This window comes from Camelus bactrianus, chromosome 7, assembly GCF_048773025.1.
Source record: "Camelus bactrianus isolate YW-2024 breed Bactrian camel chromosome 7, ASM4877302v1, whole genome shotgun sequence".
Taxonomy (NCBI): domain Eukaryota; kingdom Metazoa; phylum Chordata; class Mammalia; order Artiodactyla; family Camelidae; genus Camelus; species Camelus bactrianus.
In genome coordinates this window covers 41,858,719-41,881,531 of record NC_133545.1, presented here as the reverse complement: position 1 = coordinate 41,881,531, position 22,813 = coordinate 41,858,719, and the positions used below count along the sequence as shown (strand labels likewise).

Genomic DNA, 22,813 nt, shown 5'->3' with positions numbered 1-22,813 from the left:
CTTGCTTTATAGCTAATCATATGGTTCTTTTTGTAAATGCTGTCTCATGTGCATTGGAAGATAATGTATATTCTACAAATGCTGGGCACAGAGTTCTTTATTTGTAAATTTGGTAAAGTTACTCCTGTGTTTTCAATCTCCTATACACATTGAATTTTTAAATTTATTCTATCAGGTACTGAGAAGAGTTTGTTAAAGAATACAACAACTATGATAGTGCATGTGGTCATTTCTATTTTTAGTTCTGTCAGGTTTTGTTTAATACAATGTGAGACTATGTTATTTGTTGAATAAAAATTTGTGATTTTTTATCTTAGCTTTATAAAATATCCCTCTTTATCTCTAGAAACATTTCTTGTGCTGAAGTCCCATTTTTCTCAGAGTAAGACAGCTATATTAGCTTTCATTACCTCATTGTGTGCATTTTATATTCTTTTCCATCCTTTGGTTTTCAATATTTCTGTATCCCTTATATTTAAGGTGAGTATATATTAGGGCTTTGTTTTATTATTTGTTAACAAGCTTTGTCTTTTATTTGTAACTTTAAATTGTTGCTTTATATTTAATTACCAATATATTTCTGCCATCTTGCCATTTGTTTTCTACCTGTTATTTCCCATCCATTATTTGTCTTTTTTATTTTTTCTTTTCTTGCCATCTTTTGGTTCAATTTATAATTACCTCTTTCCCCTCTTCTAAAAGCTTGTAAGTAATATATTATTTTTATTATCCTTCAAAGTCCTCCAGACAAGCTTTTGAGGTCAGTCTGTTAAAGAATGTTTAAATGTATCCCCTTAGCATTTTACCAATGATGCTTTTAAAAGGACGAACTCACCAACACCCCTAAATGATTCACACCAGAAAACATTTAGCTGTGAAATATGAGTTCATGTTAGACTTCAGAGAGAAAAGAAAAGTCCTTCCAGTAAATGTTGGTCTGTAGAGGTTTATATTCTTTTTTCTGGACAAGCAGCATAAATTATTGCAACTTTTATAAATAAGATCTACTGTAGCTAAAAATTTCAATACCAGGGCTGCTGGCTGAAGTCCTCTAGGGGAAAACAAAAAAAGGTATAAAAAATGAAAGGGCTGAGTTTTCTAGAAAGGAGAGAAGATTGTAAAGATGGCGATTACAAGGAAACTAGAGAAGATCTGGAGACCATGGGAGCCCTGATCCTCCATGTTCCACCCCAAGACAGACCCCAGGCCTGCTCCTTCATTGGAAAGGTCTTTGGATATCCTGGTCCACCTCCTGCTTTTCGTGATGGACAAGAAGCAAACCTCCTGTGGGAGCCCTGAGCTCTCACGAGGTTTAACCACCGTGAGTCTAAATGGCGACAAGGCTGGTGTACCACTGGAAAATATAAAACCCCTGAAGAAGTTAGACCTTGGAGCAAAAGATGCTTCTCTGTTGCCGCTGGCCCTTTTTCCTACTTGTACAAGGAAAGTGCCTGCCTAAGAAACGAAGCTCTGCCTAAGTGTAAAGTTCACAAAAAGCCTTGCCAGAAGCTGGAAGGGCTTTGAGATGAGGTGTGATTCTTGTGTCATTGAACTCCCACACTGGACTTCCTTTGGGCGTGGCACACATCTGCAGAGAGAGGCCCCACAGGAAAGTTTTATGACCTCTACGGGAGAAACATGAACTAACCTATCTATGCAGCTTGTGAAGCTTATTTTTTACTTTTCTCTGTCTATTCCCTTTCCTTCTTCTTCCCTTCCTTCCTATCTTTTTTCTTGTTCTCATCCTTTGATTCTCAACCTGTTTCCCCCCCACCTCCAACTTAAATCTGTTTAGCCTTTCAAACCAGTCCCCACCTTGGCTCATGACATATGTAGGATAAACATGATTTTTCCCTTGGACAGTTTTCATATTCTGACACTTTAGTATTTGAACAGTCTTCTGGAATCTATTCTCCCCTCTCCAGGCTGATGTGGTTCTCATTATCTTCTGGCCAGGTGTCTTCCCATTTTTATTCCTGCTGGGGCAGTTTTCTTCTCCCCTTTGAGAACTGAGAAGAATATAGTCAGTGTCTCCCAGCTGGTTATTTCATTAGGTTCTTAGGGCTTGCTCCATATTACCTGAAGAAAAATACTTTCCATGGCTGGGTTGCAAGCTAGTATAAATTACAGTATATTGGTTGCAGAAATGAAGTTTACAATGGAAAGAGATTCTAATTGGGGGTCATAAAACATGATGAAAGACATTTTAACTGTGTCATTAGCATTGTAACTTATTCATTGATCCTTGGTTTATAACTGAAGCATTCATAAGTATCTGCGTGGCCCACAGCCGTCCCCTGAATCTTGTGCTGAGACTCTTGTGATGAGAAACTTCAAACTGTCTTCAGAAGAGCATGGATAGAATCAATTTTAAATAGATGGTGCTGTAACAAAAAGACACCCCTTGAGTACAATGGCTTAAACAGGATTAGAGTTCATTTCTTTTTCGTGGAAGTGGCAGTGGGGCAGCTCTGCTCCACAAAACCATGGAGGGACTTAGATTCATTTCTTCTTGCTGCTGGGCCATCCTTAAAATGCTATCTTTGTCTAAATGACTGAAACTGGGTTATTGCTTTGCCTCACTTTAAACCCCTGGGAAAGGGAAAGAGAGGAAACAGAAGGCAAACAATTTCTTTTCAGATAAGTGAGGTGAAAATTGGTCACATCACTGAAGCTTAAATTTCATTGGTGAAAAATAGTCCCAGAGATAGTCCTAAATGCAAAAGAGGCTGTGAAATTAAGTCTCCAGCTGGGAAGCAATGTTCCCAGGGAGAAAAGGAGGGAGAATTTAAAGAGACAAATAGTGGTCTATAACAGGTACTCTGAGGTATCAAATCTGGAACCAATTCCAATGATTATCAATTCTTTAAAAGGCACTGTAGGGTGATGGTTAAATGCTTTAGCTCAGAGACAGAAAGCCACGAGCTCTAGTTTGGGCTCTACCACGTACTAGTTGTGTGGCCATAAGCAGGTAATTTACCTTCCTTAAAACCTCAGTTTCATCAGCTGTAAAATGGGAAACATAATAGAACCTGTGTTAAAGATCACATGAAATATGCAAGTGCTCAGATGGTAAGTTCCTTGACTTAGTTCCCTGAAGGGAGAAATTGACCTCTTGTTAATAATAAGATTTTCAGGACAAGGGAAGGTCATCCAATAAAGAGCTTCTTTGCTTCAGCAAAATTGATTTAATAAGAGTCCACTTTATAGAAGGCACTGGGATAGTAGCTATTAATTTCTCAGCTAGTTCTGCACCTCAAATGACATACATATAGCAATAGTCTTTTTCTCACTGAATTCGGAGGGGTAAACAAGATACGTTTTTCAAGAGCTTAACTCCCTCTCTGGCATATAGTAAGCATTAAGCATCCAATATAAGTTAACTCTTAATGTTATATAAGGTAAATGCTAAATATTGTTACAAGCAATGCTATGGGAAACAAAGGAAGAAACAATTAATTCTGATTTGGGGGAACAGGGGAGGTTTCAAAGAAGTGATGGCACTTTAGCTGGGTTATTAAGGAAAAGTAAGATTTCAAAAATTCGAACAGATTTTAAAGGGATGATTTCATCAGAGAAAATTACATGAGCAAAGCATAAAGGTGAGCTATTGTGTGGCATGTTCAAGGACAGAATGTCTAGATCACAGACGCATGACATAAGAATGGGAGAAGTTGTGGAGGATATCACAATGTGAGATCAGAGAGTGAATGCCACACTTGAAATTAGAGTGAATTTAGATGTCACTCATTAAGCAGTGAGGAGGTTTCTGAGGAGGAGATTTTCGTACTCCGAGCTGTGTATTAGCTGTATTGACCACCTATGGTAGCAGCAGCATACAGAGCAGATTAGAGAGGAGATAGATGGGAGATAGAAATGAGAGGCTGGGGATCCAGATGAGTGAAAAGAATGACTGGGTCTGAATCTGGGCATTATCATTGATAATGGAAAGTAAAGGACAGAAAAGAGTCATTGATGTAGAATCAACAGGTCTTTACAACTGACCAAATAAGAGAAGTGAAGGAGAGAAGAGAGTTTAAAACATGCAAGGTTTCTAGTCTGAGTATTAGAACCCAGGGAAGATATATGATAACTTCAAATGGATCTGCTGAAACTAAAACCTACTAGAATATGACTATTAAGATTCCAATATAAATGACCTGAGGCAATGGTATTTCTTGCATGCCAGTGCTGTAATAAGTTTGAGTTTAAAAAAATGCATAAATCCCCAATGTGAGTACCCAATTATATTCAAAATTCAGACTGACAGGGTTTTCACATGTCACCGGAAGATAGCATTCACTTTAAGAAAGATGATAGGAAGATGACTCTGTTTCCAGTTTAATGACCTGGTATTAGACTCTCTCTTTTGCTGGGAACAAGTGTTAAGTTGGATAAAATACAAAGAAAAAAAATTAGCTGTTTGAAGCTATCAGAGAATATCCAAAGGAAAGAGGACTTGAGATGCTCAGATTCTGGGGAGAGGAAAAGTGCACTGGGGAGAGCCCAGTGCTCTGCACTGGTTGCCCCTCAGGGTATCTGCTGATCCCTAAGAAGTATATATGTGGGGTGAAATGTGTGAAACGAAACCCAAAGTATCTGCTAGGTAGAGATACTGACAGTTTCACAGTACTCAGAAGACAAACTGGAGCTCAGAGCCTACAAAAAGGAGTCTCCAAGGATTTTAATTGAACACCCTGAAAGGGATACACCTTAAAAATAAGACCAAATGAGAAATATACAGTCCTCAACTAGCTCAAGGTGACTTTTGTAATATGCTATATACTTGCTGGAAAAATTAACGTCCAAGTTCAGGAAGATAACACTATCCAGATTCTTTACAATCTTTCATATTCAGTGTCCATGATCTTTCATAGAAGATCTAACAGGCATTTTCACTAAGATAAGGAACAAGGTGAAGATGACCCCTGCTTCTTCAGATGACCACTGTCTCTTCCATTCAACAGTGTACTAGAGCTTTCTTAGACAGGACAGCTCAGTATTATAAAGATGTGAGTTTTGCCTAAGTTAATTTATACATGCAGTGCAATCCCAATAAAAATACCAACAAGCCATTTTATGGAGTTAAGTGAAAACCAGAGTTTATATGGAATATCAAACATGCAGGAATAGCCAGGAAACACCAAAAATAAATATTTATGTGGGGAGACTAGCAGACACTAAAACATACTATAAAATCTCTATAATTAAAACAGTGTGGTACTGGCATAAGGCCAGTAGAATAGAATAGAAAATCCAGAAATAAATTCTGGAAATTTAATATATGATAGTTGAATTATCATATATTAAAATCTTAAAATTTAATATATGATAAGGGTGGCATTTGAAGCCACTGGAGTAAAGATGGATTTTTAAATAACTGATGTTGGACAACTGAGTAGCCTTTTGGAAAAAATAAAATTAAATTCATATCTCACATTATACATAATAATAAACTCCAAATGGTCTGGGGATATAAAGAAAAAGAAATGAAACTATAAAGTATGATAATTTTATACAGATAAATTCTTCTTTAGCCTTAATGTAGGAAGGGCACCCTAACTATGATTTGAAATCCAGAGTATTACAAGAAGAGAAAGAAAATAAATTTTATTAATAATAATTAAAAGATTTTGGATAACAAAAACAAACAATATATAATTTTCAAAAAGCCGAAAGACAACTGACAAACTGGGAGAAAGTATTTTCAACCAAAACCACAGACAAAGGGCTAATATCCCCAATATACGTAAAAAAACTTAAAATTTGTAAATGAAGGTATGAATATTTCACAGTACATTACAGATTGAGTTCATTAATTCCCACAGTGCTGTTAAGGTGGGTGACCAGTATTATATGCAATACTTTCACATGAAGAAAAAAGGGCAGAAATATTAGAAAATCAGCCTGTCACATGAAATACTGAAGCACTTTCTATCAGCAGCCCTGCTTCCCCCACTAACACTTCTCTCTGTGCACACGTCCTTCTCACTGCGCACACACTCTCAAACCCCAAGTCTTTGTTTCTACTTTCCTTACACCAGGGACGACCTCTCTCTTCCTAATTATTTCGCCACAACTCCTGGCCGCCTCGCCATGTCCCAGAAGTTACAGTTCAAACCCCATCTCCTTCGGACAGCTCCACAATCCTGACCGTTTTGTCCGCTGGGACACATTTTTGAAATGTTGGTTGCACAATTTGTTTATCTCTTGAGAATCTTTATGTTATGCTGACATGAAGCTTTCATAGCTTCCCCTCCCGACTATATTTCTCTCTGTGGCAGTTTCTATGGGAAGAAAGCTGTTTGGAATTAGAAAAACATACATCTTAGCTGAATAAGTGGTAGCCTTAAAAGCCATACTTGATTGAACAAATTAATCATTTATTTTTGCTCTTATTTAAACTATGGCATGTCTGATAATGACTGAATGTGATATTGGGATCTATGTTCTTCTGAGGGCAACAACACACTTTCAGGCTGTAGGTGAAAGGGATTGAAGTTTTGCCAGGCTAGGTTTCCCAGATTACCAGCTTAATTTCCCGCCAAGCTCCAGTTCTGAGCTTCCAGACAACTGGGACTTAAACCCCAGCCAGTTCTGAAGAGTAAGCCTCACGGCCAGCTGCTGTCCCAGTCTCCTCACTGACAGCTCCTGGGATCACAGGACAGGGGGAGGTGGGGAGTAACCAGAAAGCCAGCAGTTCCCCCGTCTCATCAGAGCCTTGCCTGGCCAGCACTGCCTCTCTTCCTCTACCTGCTAACGAGGCCTCCTTAGAAACAGCTGGGAGGTGCTTTATCTAGCTCCTCCTTTTAATTTTACACTTTAACATCACTCAGCCAGTTGACTAGAACATCAATTCATACACCTCGTGAAAGCAAACAGCAGAGAGGGAAGAAACTGAATTAGGGCTGCTCTGAACTCTCTTAAAGGATGGAATTTTGAAAACACCCAACAGTGCTGAATAGTTATAAATTCTGTTTTGTTCAACCCAAAACTCAAAATTTCCCTTTGTGTATATGCGTGTGTCAATTTATTAAGTGCTTAAGTAATTTAGTAATTTATTAGGTACATTATTTTAAAATTCATTCTCATTATAAAATACTCATGTAAATAGAAATATATACAGAGCAAAACATAAAATTCATCCTTTATCTGCTACCCTTCCCTCCATTTCTAGCCCCATTTCCACTTCTTTCCCCAAAGCAAAAGCAACCATTCCCAAAACTTTGGTCTATACCCTTGGAATTCTCTTTCTCTCTCTCTCTCCTCTCTGTCTCTCTCTGTCTCTCTCTCTCTAAATGTATATTGATATGAACCAATATCAATTTCTCTTTGTTCTTTTGACGTTAATGGAATCACACTAAACCCTTATACACTGTGACTCTTTTTTCACTGGACGATGTTTTGAACATCTTTCATAAGTCTACTTCATTTTTTTAATGACTGTACACTATTCCATAGTCTGAATGTACCATAACCACTTTCCTATTTTGCATTTAGAGTGTTCTCAACTGTTATGGCTGAATTATGTCCCCTCAAAATTCGTATATTGAAGTCCTCACCCCCAATACCCCCGAATATTTGGAGATAGAGTCTTTAGAGAGGTAAATAAGGTTAAATAAGGTCCTTGAGGGGGGCGGTCCTAATCCAATATAACGGATGCCTTATAAGAAGAGGTTAGGATATAGACACACACAGAAGACAGACCACGTGATGACACAGAAAGAAGACAGCCATCTGCAAGGAGAGGGGCCTCAGGAGAAACCAATCTTGCCCACAACTTAGTCTTGGACTTCTAGCCTAAAGAGCTGAGGAAATAAATCACCTAGTCTTGTATTTCATTATGGTACCAGCAAACTAATATACCCATTTTTTGCAGCAACATAGACCACTCTGATGAACAGCCTTGCACAGCCTTCCACATACATACTTGAGCATATATGTGAGCATTTCTCTAAGCTAGATTACTAGAAAAGGAATCCCAAGTTTTAGAGCAAATAATGAATTTTTAGTTTTTTGGCAGAACTGTCAAATTGTCTCAATCAGTACCATTTTTTCCCACATTTGCCAATCCTTGACATATAAATCCTTTCAACTTTTACCAATGATGGATAAAATTTGATATTTCATTGTTTCACATTTCAGAATTCTTGTTTATTGGCTATTTATAGCACTTCTGGTGTGAATTAACTGTTTCCTGTGTCCATTATTCTGGTGGTTTCTTGATCATTTCTTACTGACTTCTAGGCATGCTGTACATATTTTGAGTATCAATCCTTTGTCTACTACATATTATGTAACCATTTCCTTCAAGGTTTTTTATTTTATTTATGATATCACCTAGAAATTTTTTGTTTTGTTTTAATTAGGGATCTGAGTTTTGTATTGTGTTTATTAAGGCCTTCTCTGCCTCGAGATTATGGTGAAAAGTATCTCCTACATTTACTTCCAATAATTCTTTGGGTTTGTTTTCAATATGTAACATTTTAGGCCATCTGGAATTTATTTAAATGCCCAGTGTCAAGTGGAGGTCTAGCTTTATTGTTTTCCAAATGGCAAGTGAATTATCTCAACATGACTTATTAAATAAGACAATTTAAAGGATTACAATTTGAAAAATTCCAGTGTACATCTGCATCCTTTCTATTCTGCTCCTCTGATATAGTGCTTTATCTTTGTGGTATATTGATAGCAAATAGGAAAGTATTCTCCCTTTTCTTCTAATTTTTCAAAAATAATTTATCAATTCCTTCAAGTCTTCTCTTCCAGCTTTTAAAAATCTTCCTACTAAGCCTTAAGAAAACATCTTGATGGAAATTTCATTGGAATTACACTGAATTTTTAGATTAATTTGGAGGGAGAATTGACATTTTTACAATTGATTTTTCGTGTTGAAAAACATGGTACATTTTTGTTTATCTAAGTCTTTTTAATGTCTTTCAGTAAAATTTTTATCATTTTCTTTTTTAAAGTCTTGACTAATTTTGATGGTACATATCTTTAGGTATTTACTTTATGTTTCAAGTTGGATATTTTGAATTGGATATTTTTCCCCCCAATACAATAGTGTACAAAAGCACGATTGATTTTACATGTTAATGACTATCTGACCACTTTATTGATCTTGTTTGATTCACTTGCATTTTTAAGTAGATATTTGTATTAGTTTGCTAGCTCTGCTGTAATAACAAATACCCCAGGATGGGTGGCTCAGACAGCAGAGTAATCTTCTCACAGTTCTGGAGGCTAGAAGTCTGAAATCAAGATATTTGGAAGGTTTGGGTTTTGAGGCCCATCTCCTTGGTGCGCAGATGGTTTCCTTCTCACTGTGTTCTCACATGGTCACACCTCCATTTGCACATGTTTTGGTGTCTCTACGTGTCCAAATTTCCTACTCTTATAAGGACACCAGTCAGATTAGAGCTCACGCTAAAAAACTCACTTTAATTTACCTCTTTAAAGACCTTATCTACAAACATGATTACATTCTGATGATTAGGACTTCCAGATATAAATGGGGAGCAGGACACAATTCAGCCCATAATAATAATTATTTCTGCAAGTAGTGACAATTTGTTTTCTTCCTCTTATTCTATTCACATTTCTAATTTCTTTTTCTTGTCTTACTACCTTGTCAAACTCTCTAATATAGTACTGAATTATGTGGTAATAATGGATATCTTTTTCTTTTTTCCAATTTTAATAGGAATACTTACAAGGTTTCAATGTTCAGTGTGATGTTTTCTCTTGTTTTCTGGTAGATAATCTTTATTAGATTGAGCAACTTCCTTCTCTTATAGCTCACTAAAGGTTTGGCGGGGTTTTATTTGTTTGGTTTTTGGTTGGTTGTTGTTTCTTTTGTTGTTTTTATGTTGTTTCGTAGAGCTGGTACTTGGTCCTAGCTGAGTTTGACTTTTTTCCTCCTACCCTGCCCTGATTTCAATTAAGCTTTTAAAAAATTTCACACACCAATTTGAGGCACATGGAAAAGAGATTTGGTGTGACATTAAGGTCTTTTTTCAATCTCAATATTTTTTTTTTCATTTTTATCCTCAACAAATAATTACATTTGTGAATAACATGGAATTTATTTCAAAGATGAATTTTATAAATGTAGTGTTTTATATGACCTGAAAAGGCAGACAATAGCACTGTAAATAGTGCAGGTAGAGCAGATTAGACCTCAAATATTCTTTAAACACAAAATAGAGAACATTTCTTAACACTCTCCTTGCCTCAATCTTCACCATGCCCCCCACTCACCCTTCGTCTTTTGGCTTCTCTAAAAAGGTAAACAGAAAGTCTTACAGTTAATATAAGATTATCTTTTCACATAGAAGCAGGAAAACCCAAAGAGGAAACTATGCTAGTCAGCCCTTCAGCAGTCATTACTGAGTACCCAGTGACAATGCTGCGTCTCCACTCATTGCATGCCTCTAGTCCTAGTGTTTTTCAGAGTGCCAGGGAACTAACGAGTGAGACACAAAGGGCTTATCGTTCAGTTTTGGGATCAATCTGCTAATGCAGGTTTGTTATATTTTTACTTAGATTCCATTTAATTTGTTGGCAGTGCTTGGGTAAGGCCAGATAGCACTTAATTGCAAATAATTCTGGAGCTTCTTGGCAATGCAGAACTAACTGAAATGAGAGAAAAGCAAGTCTACTTATATGATGAATAATATTAGGACCCGGGGGCACTTAAAAGATGGAAAAAAGGAGTGGGTTAATTTTGAACCATTTTCAATTTCCATACCAGTCATTACCCACATTAGTGGATTTATTATGTTCTTTTTCTTTCCCTAATAAGAGCCTTGTAAAATTCAGCACATCATCAGGCAACCTAATAATTACTGTATTTAGGGGCAAATGTTAGCTCTCAGACAGAGACTATTTATTATGTCCTATTCCCTAAAGTTTGACTGAATGGTCATTTTTCTGCTTCCTCATTAATAATCATAATAAGTAAACTGCAAGAAAGAGGAGGAAAGAACTCAGCAAATCAAAACTGAGAAAACTGGAAAGGTCAGAGCAATAAAGCATCCTGCCATTACTCACAGACTGTGTGAGATATTAGAGTTATGATTCTTAATTTTCATGACCAAAATTCTAAAGGGAACAAAAATGGCACCAAATGAATCCATTCAATTAATGTGGAAGCCCAGATGGAAAGAGAGCAAAATAAATAATTCCCTGAATCTGCCTTTTATCAACTCAAGTCCAAAATTGTAGGCCTCCCTGGAGCCTAAGAATCACGAAGCAAAAGCTTAATGTGACTGGTAATTTAAGTGTTTGCTAACCTTTTGTCCTTTAAGCTCTGTGGAACAACCAGAAAAACATTACGTGATGAAGTTGCGCTGGTTGGATGTGCACCCAGTAAAGGCATCAATCTTCCAAAATTCCCGATCCAGGACTTGAAATACAGAAACAACTCCACCCCGAAGACTTTTTTTTTTTTTTTTTTTTTCAGAAAGCTCTTTTGTTGCTTTGGATTGCACTCAAAGATTTTCTTGCTGATTTTCCAAAAGTGCATTATTCATTTAGTAAGCTTACCCCTTGCTTCATCACAAAAGATGTTACAGATACCTAAGCTCTAACGCAATACAATTACATGTCAAGGAAATATCTTGGAGCTACCACATCATTTTTCGGTTCCCCGTTGTTTGGCTTTCAATTTGAAAATGGCTTTTGCACAGACAAACATAAAAGTCTGCTCTGGAAGATTTTGTGTTTTATTTTATTTTCCTGCCTTTCTGTTTTCATATCCAAATGTGAAACCAATAGCTTTGTTCCCATTATAGTTCTCTTTCCTCCTCCTAAAAATCTGGGCATTTTGAGTGGGTGTTTAAAGACACCTTCTTCAAGTATTCCCTAAGGCTGAAGCAACAAGAACTCACTCTCTGTTTTTGAAAAGTTAGAACAGTTGGAAACTTTTGAACAACCACTTAGTGCCAGCGCTGCCCTTGATCTTCCTTTTACAGTACATGGGGTTTACACTTAGTGAGCCAGATTCAATCCCAGCGGACCTCTGCGGGAGAACACAGGAAGAAATCTCCCCACATGTCTGCAGGGAGTATTTTCCGGCCAGAATGCATAAACCATTGAGAATATCTCCCATGGAGTCTGCTGAGAGGAAGATAATCCATTACCCTCCAGGCATTTGGCTGAGGTAGGAAGGACTGGGGAGCCCCACCTCCAGGGATACTAATGGAAGCTACATTTGAAAATCTCTCAAAAGTCAGATCCTGGAATACAGTTCTTTCTCCCCACAGGTTTTGCATTTCTCAGAAAGCAACATTAGGAAAAATAGAGAACCAGCATGTAAATCATGACCTTTTAGAAAATACATAAATCAAAAGCATGGATAAACATATTCTATTTGCATAGCCTCTCTATGCAAAAAGAGCTGCATTAGCGAGATCAAGACAAACCCACGTGCCCCTTCCCACAATGGCCAAAGAAAATCAGCCTCTCTAAGTGACCCTCAACTTTAACACTTCAAAGTGACGCACTGAATTACTTTCATCGTTACCGCAGTATTTGACAGCAATCCAGAGAAAGCCAATGAAAACCAGGACCAGAGAGAGTTAATGCTTTCATAGAAACAAAATGCCGTTTGCTGACACTGAGTGCCAGAACATCATTAAGAGAAAGATAGGAGTGAGGCCTTCTTAAGAGCTGACATTAAAAATTGAAATCCATTCTGTAAAAGACAGGCCTTGTGTATTTTTTAAAGCCCAAAGCCATAGCAGCTAAAGGGTAATAAAAATCGCATATAAGAACATTATGGTGGTTAGACTGCTCCCAAGAACCCTTGATCCAGGATTTGGTAATATAGCTATATAAATTTGGAATGCATCTGCATAAAAACTCCACCCAAAGCTAGTGGAACTTTTCAAATTTCAGAGTTCGGGAAACCAACAATCTGATAGAAAAATGGGCAAGTAATCTGAAAGCATGCTGTTCACAGAAAATGAACTGTAAGTGGAATGCAAATATTTGAAAAGATACTTGACCATAATCATAATTAAAGCAAAACAAATCAGAAGAGGAGTATGCTTTGCACCTGTGAGATAAGCAGCGATGAGCTAGTTTGGTGACACAAGTTAAAGATACAGGGAAATGGCATGTTTACTCTCTGTGGATGGAAGTGTGAGTTGGCTGTGTATTTGGAGGTAGTTTGAACATAAATAGACTTAACCAGCTTGGCAATATTTAGAATAAAAAAGGTGTATATCCTTTGCTCCAGCAACTCTGCATCTAAGGGTTAATAAATAGATATACAGCAAGTTTTTGAAATAGAAAACACTCTAAATGTTTAGGACTGGCTACATTACATACAGTGCGTCCATTAGGGAGATACCTGGGGCCATGCCAGGTGCAGTGAGGCGGGTCGACAAGTACAGACTGACTTGGAGACAACTTCAAAGTATAGTGTTAAGTTTGGGTTTGTTTTTTTAAGTGTGATAATACTCTCCTCTTTGTGTAAAAAAAGAAAGAAAAAAGAAACATATATGCAAATGTTTATAGGCTCGCGTATACATAGAAAAGCTCTGGAAGACTATATCAGAAATTAATGGTTGCCCCAGAGAATGGGACTGTAATGTGAGTTTGATTGTATGATTTTGTAAAGTTTGATAGATTTTATCATATCATATCATATCATATCATATCATATCATATCATATCATATCACTTTATGTATATATATTCAAGGAAAAGTGCAGAGATGGTCCGGGGGGCCGACGGTGGAGTTGGGAACACTGCCATGGTTCTCTTGCTTTAAGTGTCTGGAAAACAATACAGGACCCCTGATGGACAGCCTAGACATGAGGGGAGCGTTGTCCTCTAAGAAGCCACCAAAGGACAAGTTCAGTCATGCATACTGTACTCCTGGAAGTCTTTCACAGGAGAAATTGTCCTAGACCTCAATTTTTAAAACTATAGTCAACTTGCTGTATATTACATCGCCAGGATTTATTTATCTTATAACCGGAAGTTTGCACTTTCGACCACCTTCATCCATTTTGCCTGACCCCTACCCCCACCTCTGGCAAAACCAATCTGTTCTCTGTATCTATGAGGATGGGCTTTTGTGGGTTTTTTGTTTTTTTAGAGCCCACATTTAAGTGAGATCATATAGCATTTGTCTTTCTCTGTCTGATCTCAATTTTAATTGATGCCCTGGACATAAAGGAATGATTTCCATGTTTATAACTCTGTTTAAAGTAATAAATATATCGATTCAAACAATGTAAATGTTTTACCAGCTTTTGTTTCTCAGTGAAAGTATTCATTCTGACAGAGATTTTTACCAAGGAAATGCTTGCTTTGAAGGCAGTATTTCCATGAGTTTCAACAAGTATTTGCAGATGTTTGCTACCTTTAATTAATCAACTTAATCCAGTTCTATGAATTTAACTTGGAAATATATGGCATGTTAAAAGAGGAAGAGGAATTGACCACTAATAGACAGTGGTGTTACAGATTTTCATTCTTAAGTAAGCATCTATAAACACCAGGCTATAATTTTCCATTGAAAATCTGTTGTTAGTATTATATCAAGAAATGACTTGTTCATCCAAACATCAATCATCAGCAAACTCGGCCATCTATCCTGCATTAACTGCATTTGGAAATACTAAAAATAAAATATTATAAAATGGCTAAAGAACAACAGAGCCATTGCAAACCCATGAAAGAGGCGAGGTGCGTCTTGTATTTGTTCACTCAGTTAACAGAGAGAAGAATGAGAAGTGACGATGTGGGGAGGCAGTAGAAGAGTATTAAGAATCTCTCCTAGAGGCCCTGAATTTCATGGAAAGGCTCTCAGAGAAGCCAACTCACATGCGGGATGGGAGGTTGCCTGGCTGCAGATTTGCAACCCCAAGGATGGGCGACGTTGGCTCCACGTCTCTCTTTCCTTCCTCACCACTCAAGCTCTGAGTTTCCAGATTGGAGAACAGTGGTTCTTCCATTGTGGACATGTCAGGTGGCTCTGTGGCCAGGTTTACCGGGGGTGATCATAGTTCATCCTGGTTCATCATTTCTAATGTTGTAGCATCCCCTCACACCATTGAAACTATCCTGATTCAGACAGTAAGTTATATGGCCACTCTGATGTAAGTGGACTGAAGTGGGGAGTGAGGAACAGAGCACCTTGGATCATGACTACTATACTGAATACAAGGTCACTTTGTGATTGGTCACAAAAGATTGTGACTTCCCTTTTGCTAGCAGATGTACCGTCTTCCTGGTTTTGCTAAAGCAAACTGCACCTTGAAGAGGCTCACGTGGCAAGAGATTAGAGGAAGCTTCCAGCCAACAACCAGTGAGAAACTGAAGTCCTCAGTCTGACAGCCTTAAGGATCTAAATTCTGCCAACAACTATGTAAATGAGTTTAGGAAGGGGACTCCTCCCCATGCAAGCTTTCAGCTGAGACCCTGGCCCTGGCTGATACCTTGACTGCAGACATGTGAGGAGATCCAGAAGCCGAAGGCCTAGCTACACTGTGCAGGATTCCAGATGCATAGAAATTGTGAGATAATAAGTTGTTTTAGGTTGTTGAATTTGGGGGTAATTTGTTACCCATACAGATAACTCTTAGATTTTATGTGATATTGTTAAAGCCACTTAACTCCTCCAGGCCTCTGTTTTCTCTTCTGTCTGATGCAGAGTAACAGTGATTCTATAAATGTTTGTGGGCTGAATGAATGCAACACAGAGGTTGGACTAGATAATCTCTAAAATTCCGTCTGATGCAAAAACTCGACAGTGTTTTGTTAAGAGGGGACAACTCTTGCTGCTGACAGACTTTAAATATGTGCTGGACTACTTCTCCTTTGATGTTACATTTTTTGGTATTTTTATATTGCCTTAAATTTTGATTTGCTTTGAAAAAGAACCTCAAAACAGAGGCCTCTAGTTTGAAAGGTTCCCTCACCAATTTTTTTTGTTTTAAAAATGTTCTGACCCATGCGTGTCTGCACAGCCTGGCTGAGGATCACTGCAAACCCCACCACCGCCTTTGATGTAAACGGTCATGTTCCCTGCAATATCTGAGCAGATACGTGCGTGTTTTATGATCACTGTCTCACCTGGTTCCACAGCAACACCTGCCTCTCATTTAGGATGCAAGGCGACTGCAGCCTGGCCAGAGTGTTGGACACATTTCATCTCGCCTTCCTCTGAATTCACGGGTAGAACCTTTTGATATATCTTCCAGGTCACTTCCAAGAATCTCTGGTACTAAAATACTACAGGTCTGTGCTAGCCCTGCTTTCCTGGGGATTAAACTCTGCTTCGTTCTGGGTAAAAGTGGTGTTTTACAGGCTGGAAACAATGTCTTTGATGCTAAAATCACTCCCATGGTGAATTCCAAAACTCTCTTTGGTGGCCACACTTTAAAATCTTTACCAAAAGTCTTTGAACTTAAAACAATTACTTTATTTCATAGGAAGTTGTTTAAACAGTGAAAGAAATATGCTACCATCCCAGTGCCATCTTGCATGTGACTCATATGCAGGTTCCACACACGCGGCTCCAAACAGTCAAACAGAAACAGGAAAACCAGTCATGCCGCAGGGTGCCCGGGCTCAGCGGCGCAGAGATAAAATATTCAGACTGGGGGTTTATTTTCTTTCATTTGTATAAGGATATCCTGGCTTTCTGTGATTATTCGTTGACCCATCAGATTATTCTTAGCATGGTATTCTATACAAAAGGGACTGATTTGGGCTTAAATAAGCAAACAAAAACACTACACAGAAACATCTTCCTTCTCGGGTAGAACAGTGGGAAAAACACTATGATGTGTGTACATGAAAGAGGTGACAGGTTATAACTTTATGTTTTCTAGCATCATTGATGGCTCCTTAATATCTTTTATCTTTTCAGAGAATTCAGAGGATTCCTTTTACCCCCACTGCTGGGTCTTGCTTGTCCCTAAAGCGTGGATTAATACGTTAGCCACACACTGTTTCTGCAGAGGCCTTGGGTGGTGGCAATTTCAAACGTCTTGTTAATGAGTGTTTCCAGGGCAGCTGCCTTAACTCTACCATCATGAGCAGTGAAGAGAAGCAGAGCAGGCACACTTCGGATACGAAGAAGCACTTTACCGCCACAACGCCAGTGGTTTTGGGGCAGAAGTGAACTAAAAGAAGTTAGGAAGGAAAGGCCGTTAATGCCAAGAACTGTGATTTCTGCAAGCTGGTTTTGTTTTGTGACTATCTGTAGCGTAATTATAAAAAAAAAAATGACTGTATGACATTTCATCTAAGCATGGGATTTCAAATTGTAAGGCATCTTGGAGATCAGTTCAATTCAATCTCCTCACTGTCTGAATTGAGGAAATCAAGACCATCAGTGGGTGAGTGACTTTTACAAGAACATCCAGCCAGTGGAAGAGTCAAGTCTCTGGCTCATAAAGGAGGCTATTACCAGGGTGAGTGAACGACACTGAATGATTTATAAAGAATTAATGAGGATCCAAGGTTGAACAATGGCTGAAACATGAAACCTCTAAATTGACAGTTTTTAATTACTATTTTAAAACATATTTGTGGAGAAGCACATTAGAAAGACGTAGTATGTACAATATTGGAGGGAGAAGTTCTGGCACCTCTGGCTGTTAGTAACAGAGGAAGTCTCTCTCAATGCTGTGTTAGCGTCTGTCCTACTTAACAGACAATATGAAATCTCACAGCACAAAAAAACAAAACTAAGAGTCCATTTATTGCCATAACCAGGGGAAATTTTCCATTAACTTATGAGGAGTATGGAGCTGGACAGAAAACACCAGCCCTTTCAACCCAGAGAGATTGCTAGCCACACAGAACCAAGTGGCCAGACCAAACAGAAGTAGAAATAGGCTTTACTGCCTCCCTCGCTGTCTGAATCCTGGCTCAGAGACTAAGAGTTAACAGTAAAATGGTCAAGAGTAAAGATGATGTTTTAGTACCACAAATCACGGAGGTGAAGAAATCCCCTGAAGGATCAGGAGGAAGGACAAAATGATGAAGCCAATAAAAAGAGACAGTTATGGAGGCAGAAACAACATTCAACCTACAACGCGCAGAAATTCTAACCCATAAAATGCAGCAAGACTCAGGGAGAGCTGCAACAGACTTGATACCAAAGGTGTGGCTGAAAAGAAGTTAATACTTAAGAACTTACCAAGGTGCAAAAGTAGGTAAAGCCGATCTTTGGCGTAAGGAGCCAGACGGGTGTTTACCTCCGGTGCGGGGTTGCGGCGGGGACCAGCCTGGGGTGGCTGAGGGAAAGCTCTGGGAGGCAGGTGCTCTTTCAATTCTTGATCTGGGAGCTGGTTCCACCAGGGTGTTCACTGTGGCAGATTCGTTAAGTTATACACTCTCATTTCTGTATGTATGCCGTACTCCAATATAAATTGTTTAAACGTTAAAAAGCAAGGTAGAGGCAGGCCTTTCAATCAAATACCAGCTAAAAGCAAGCAAAGGTAGCAATCATAATCTCAGAAAGAGACATTTCATGGCACGCAGTATTATTATATGGCTCAAAGAAGGTCATTTTATATTGACAACAGATCAATCCACTGTAAAGGTAATTCGTTGCAAACCTCTATGCTTCCAATCAACTAGAAGCAAATTATATTAAGTAAAATATTTGAAAGAGAAATTTACCAAAAGAGTATGGGTAGGGAGAACACGTAGATACCCACTTACCAACATGTGCATAATAGCTGATGATGTCAGAGGCGGTGTCTACAATTTGAACTTCCTCTCATTAAGGCTAATTGCACAAGTGCCACCTCCTTGGTCAGAAAACTTGTAACGTAATACGGCTCTGTTCCTGGTGAGGAACAACTAGCTACTGGAAGGCCGGTCCCTAGAGGAGGAGTGGCAACTTGTCCTCACTGAGTACTCTGCATTTGGGACAGGAGGGGACACAGCAGAGCTGAGGCTGCATCAGATGGGCCAGCGTAGGACCAGGAGAAGGTTTCTGGGCAACGAGCAGCGTTGATTCCTCCCCAAGGCCCTCAGGGATCTTGGTCCGTGTACAGTGCCCGCTTTGTAAAGTTTGCTGCTTTTAGACCTTGATTGTGCACTCATGACCAAAAAGAACCAGAGAGAACACTGGTCCCAGAGGGAATATCTAGTCTTTGAGTTGGCCCATCCACGACCCAGTATGTGACACTTGATGGCCTCAGCACCACTTTCCTGTCTCATGCACAGGAAAGCTGTAGACGCAAAGAATGTCCGTGCCTACACTTTGGGCACTTGGCCTAATTTTCTTGTGCTGTCTGGGGAAGGAAATGTGGAGGGCTCCACCTACACCAACTCACAACTCTGTTTATTTTCCTTTCAAGTCTCCTTTGGAGGCCAAGACGCTGGTGAGATGAATAGTCCATTTATTGCCCTGGGTTAGGACATCACAGTCTGTCATTGCGCCATGTGTTTTTACGTGTGAACTTGGATGCTGGATGAACACTTAAAGTGGAGGAGGCCCTGGGGGGATGACACACACAGCCTGTGGGAATGAATGGACTCGTTTCAAGACTGATTTAAAAGACGATGGGGTCATGGTAGACCCTACCATGGAAGATCAGTGGGCGACGGCTGCAAGAAAATAAACAATCCTAGAATAAAATACATGGAAGATGGCACCAGGACACATTAAATAAAGTTGACATAATTTAATCAACTAGGGTTCGCTTGTGATCTCCACCGCCAGAGGAGAATTTATAAACACTGTGAGGAGTCAGAGAGAATGCTAACCAAGTGAAATGGAATAATTGTTATAAAAAATGAATAATGACACCCACCTGCCCAGCTGCCATTTTAGGAGGAAAAAATAAATGCAAATGCCCTAAGTGGGCAGAGGGGCACGATTATATTATTAATCACTAGTGTATGAATATGAAAGGATCTTATAGAGCCGTCCCAGTCAGCACAGTCCGCCTGAGAAGAAATGGAGAAAGTGTCCTCGCCCCAGAAGCAGAGGCTGAGGTCGGGGTCAAGATCTGGGCAGACAGAAAATGGAGACAACTAAACACGCATGATGAAAACTTCTAGCGGATTAAAGACTGAAGCCCAGGGTAAAGGAGAGTTTCAGCACTTGTCTCCCATCTTCTTCTGCAGTGGATGAATAACATCTTAGGTTGATCTAGAAGCCAGTCAGGCATAGACAGTCTTCTCTTGTCTTAATAGCAGTTCTTTCTCCTTCAGCACTGATTAGTTTGTGTCCTAAGGACCTGCGTCTCCTGGAACTTACCATGTTTCTTCTTTGTTTCAATTGCTAGCGAACTCCAAGCTAATCCTATGACTCAGCCTCACCAGACATCTCACGGAACTTCGTTTTCCTCAGTGCTCCTTGTGGGCTGTTCCAGCCTGGGTCTGTTTATGTTCCTTTCATTTGCTCCCTTTTCCTTATGCCTCTTTTTCCTACCCAGACAAATATCCCTATTTTTATTTTATGTTATTTTGTATTCTATGTAGATTTCAAAAAACCGTCTTAAATATTTTGACAAAAAGGCCTGGTATAAATAAATGACACCAGAGTGACTTCTCATAAGTGAGGTCTATAAAACATTATTTGCCTTCAAAAGGACGTTTTTAAACAAGATCAACAAATATGGAAATAGGGAAATTGGAACTTGGAAGGAAGAGTCCAGATTCCTTGCTTTTGCCACTGGTTTATCCTCCTCAACAGGTAATTAAAATATTTTAGATTGATGGTCAAGTGAGCTCCTCCATTTCACCTTAAGGGCAAGGGAATTAATACAAATTCTGCCAAAACCAATATATAATGCTATATATTTTAAAATGTTAAATGACAAATTACAACATTTCCCTAACCTGTTTATCGTATTTTCAGGGCATGTTATGTTTCAGATGAGCATATGTTTGGTTCTTTATTTTTATCTGTATATTTTATTTAAGGTTATTTTATTATGAAAGATATACAGGCTTGTGTTAATACACAAATGAATGAGAGACGGTAAAAGTCTTCATTCTCTCACCCTCCTCGTCTTAATCTCCAGTGGTTACAATCGTAACGATTATTGACAATTTGATGTCTGTCCTGGAATTTCCTATGTGTACACACACAAAAATGTGTAGATTTGTGATGTTCATTACAAAATGAAGCTTTCAATTGTAAATGGATCGAATTAATATACCACAGTCTGCTTACCCCTTTAGTGATCTATTTAGGATTTTCAGTGTTTGCTCCCATTTGATGTAACAGCTGAAACTGGAAAACAGATGGTGGTCACGTCAGCCCATGGTCAACCCTTGTCATTTTGTAAGCATTCCCCATTGAATCCTAACACATCGGTGGATCTGAATTCACTTGCTGATTATCTCTTTCATCTACAGCGGGAATTTAATGAGAAGAAGTATGGCTGTGCTTCACTGGTCACACACCAGTGGCTTCAGGATCCCTGGACAGGACGTGGCTCCCATCAGTAAGCATCCTGGTGCTAGTGTTCATTACTGGCCTTAAATTTGTGTTAAATCAGTAAATTTCCATAATGGCCACCAGAGGGCATCAATCATCCAGAGCATACAAAGCTGTTGCCACCCCCCTAGCATTGCAAGCTGATGGGTATTAGCTCCTAGCTTGAAGGTGTGTGTCTGCTCACATTGGCTAGTTGTTTTCTTTATTTTAATTCCATTATAATGTTTTAAAGGGACATTACTGACCATCCCCCTTTCCAATTATTGAATGCAACAATGCAGGTAAAGTGCTTTACACAAGGCATTGCTAAATAAACATTTAGCAAGTTATTGTTGTCATTCTTATCCCATGGTAAAAAACAGAGAACCATCCCTTGCTATGATATTCTCCTTAACAAATATACTCTTGCTAAGCTCTTCTATTTAATATCAGTCCAACGCAGGTTTATCACATAGTTTTAAAAGTGCTTCTGCCTTGAATTGTCTGATTAATCCAAGTATGGATGAGTGAGTCTAGCTAAGTACACTTTAAAATTTTGTTTTGACTCTTATTTCTTGTTAAATATGTGTTGCCTTATGTATCTCTCCTCAATAAAATGTATTTTGTGGAAAATACACATTATATGTACTTTTTCACCACTGAATTTTATCCTAGAAAAAGTGCATTTTCTTAGTCACCACCATCCCAAAGGCAAAATTGTGGCCGAGACTGAGCTTTTTATCACTCACAAACATTCAAGCCGTTCACGCCAAAGACAAATGAAAACTTTCTTTCACTAAGTAGTCCACAAATGCAGCTGGGGGGTGGGGGTGGGGGCTCCACTGAATTCTTTAAAATTTCCATTACATCCACATATTTTACAAGTAAATATAGGAAAGTATATTGTACTTAAAAAGAAAATAGACTTTTTGATACTGATTTGCCAATATTTATGATTAAAAACTCAAAAAAGTTTAAATGAGTAGTGAGGGACAGTAAGTCGTGAGGCCACACGGTGGCGCTATTTCACCGACTTGAGACGCGATCCCGGTGAAAACAGGAAGAACATGACCAAACAGGAGTGAGTCGCCTTCGTGGTGTACCTCCAATTTGAAAGAAAGGATCCAGTAGAGTTTAACATTAAAATTAATTTGTATAGCCTATTTAAACAATAAAGCAGCACCAATGTGTAAATGTAAGAAGCATGAGGAAATCTCATTGCTGAAAAGTGGGTTAAGAAATTACATGTCAAGGCTCCGTAATGCTAACTTATGCTGTTGCTCTTAAGAGCAATATTTTATAGCTCTCTCTAGATGCACAAGGAACTTGCACTTGCGTTACCATATTTCGTTCTTCCAGTGAAGCAAGCAAGGGAGATTTTAGCCCCATTTTACAGCT

General features: G+C 38.7%; 1 protein-coding gene across 6 annotated transcripts in view; it reads right to left on the bottom strand.

The window, feature by feature from the left end:
• TRIL (TLR4 interactor with leucine rich repeats) overlaps positions 1-22,813 on the bottom strand; it is a 113,524-nt gene that overhangs the window by 61,689 nt on the left and 29,022 nt on the right. For 2 of the 6 annotated variants that reach the window (XM_074367295.1, XM_074367293.1), the window contains 2 exons: positions 18,173-18,341; positions 16,423-17,150 (listed from right to left, as the gene is read on the bottom strand). The exons of 2 other annotated variants lie outside the window; for them this stretch is intronic. The gene's annotated coding sequence lies outside the window, so the exon portion shown is untranslated. Of the gene's footprint in view, positions 1-16,422; positions 17,151-18,172; positions 18,342-22,813 lie in introns of those variants that run through there. 2 more of the 6 variants (XM_074367296.1, XM_074367294.1) reach the window with 1 other exon arrangement.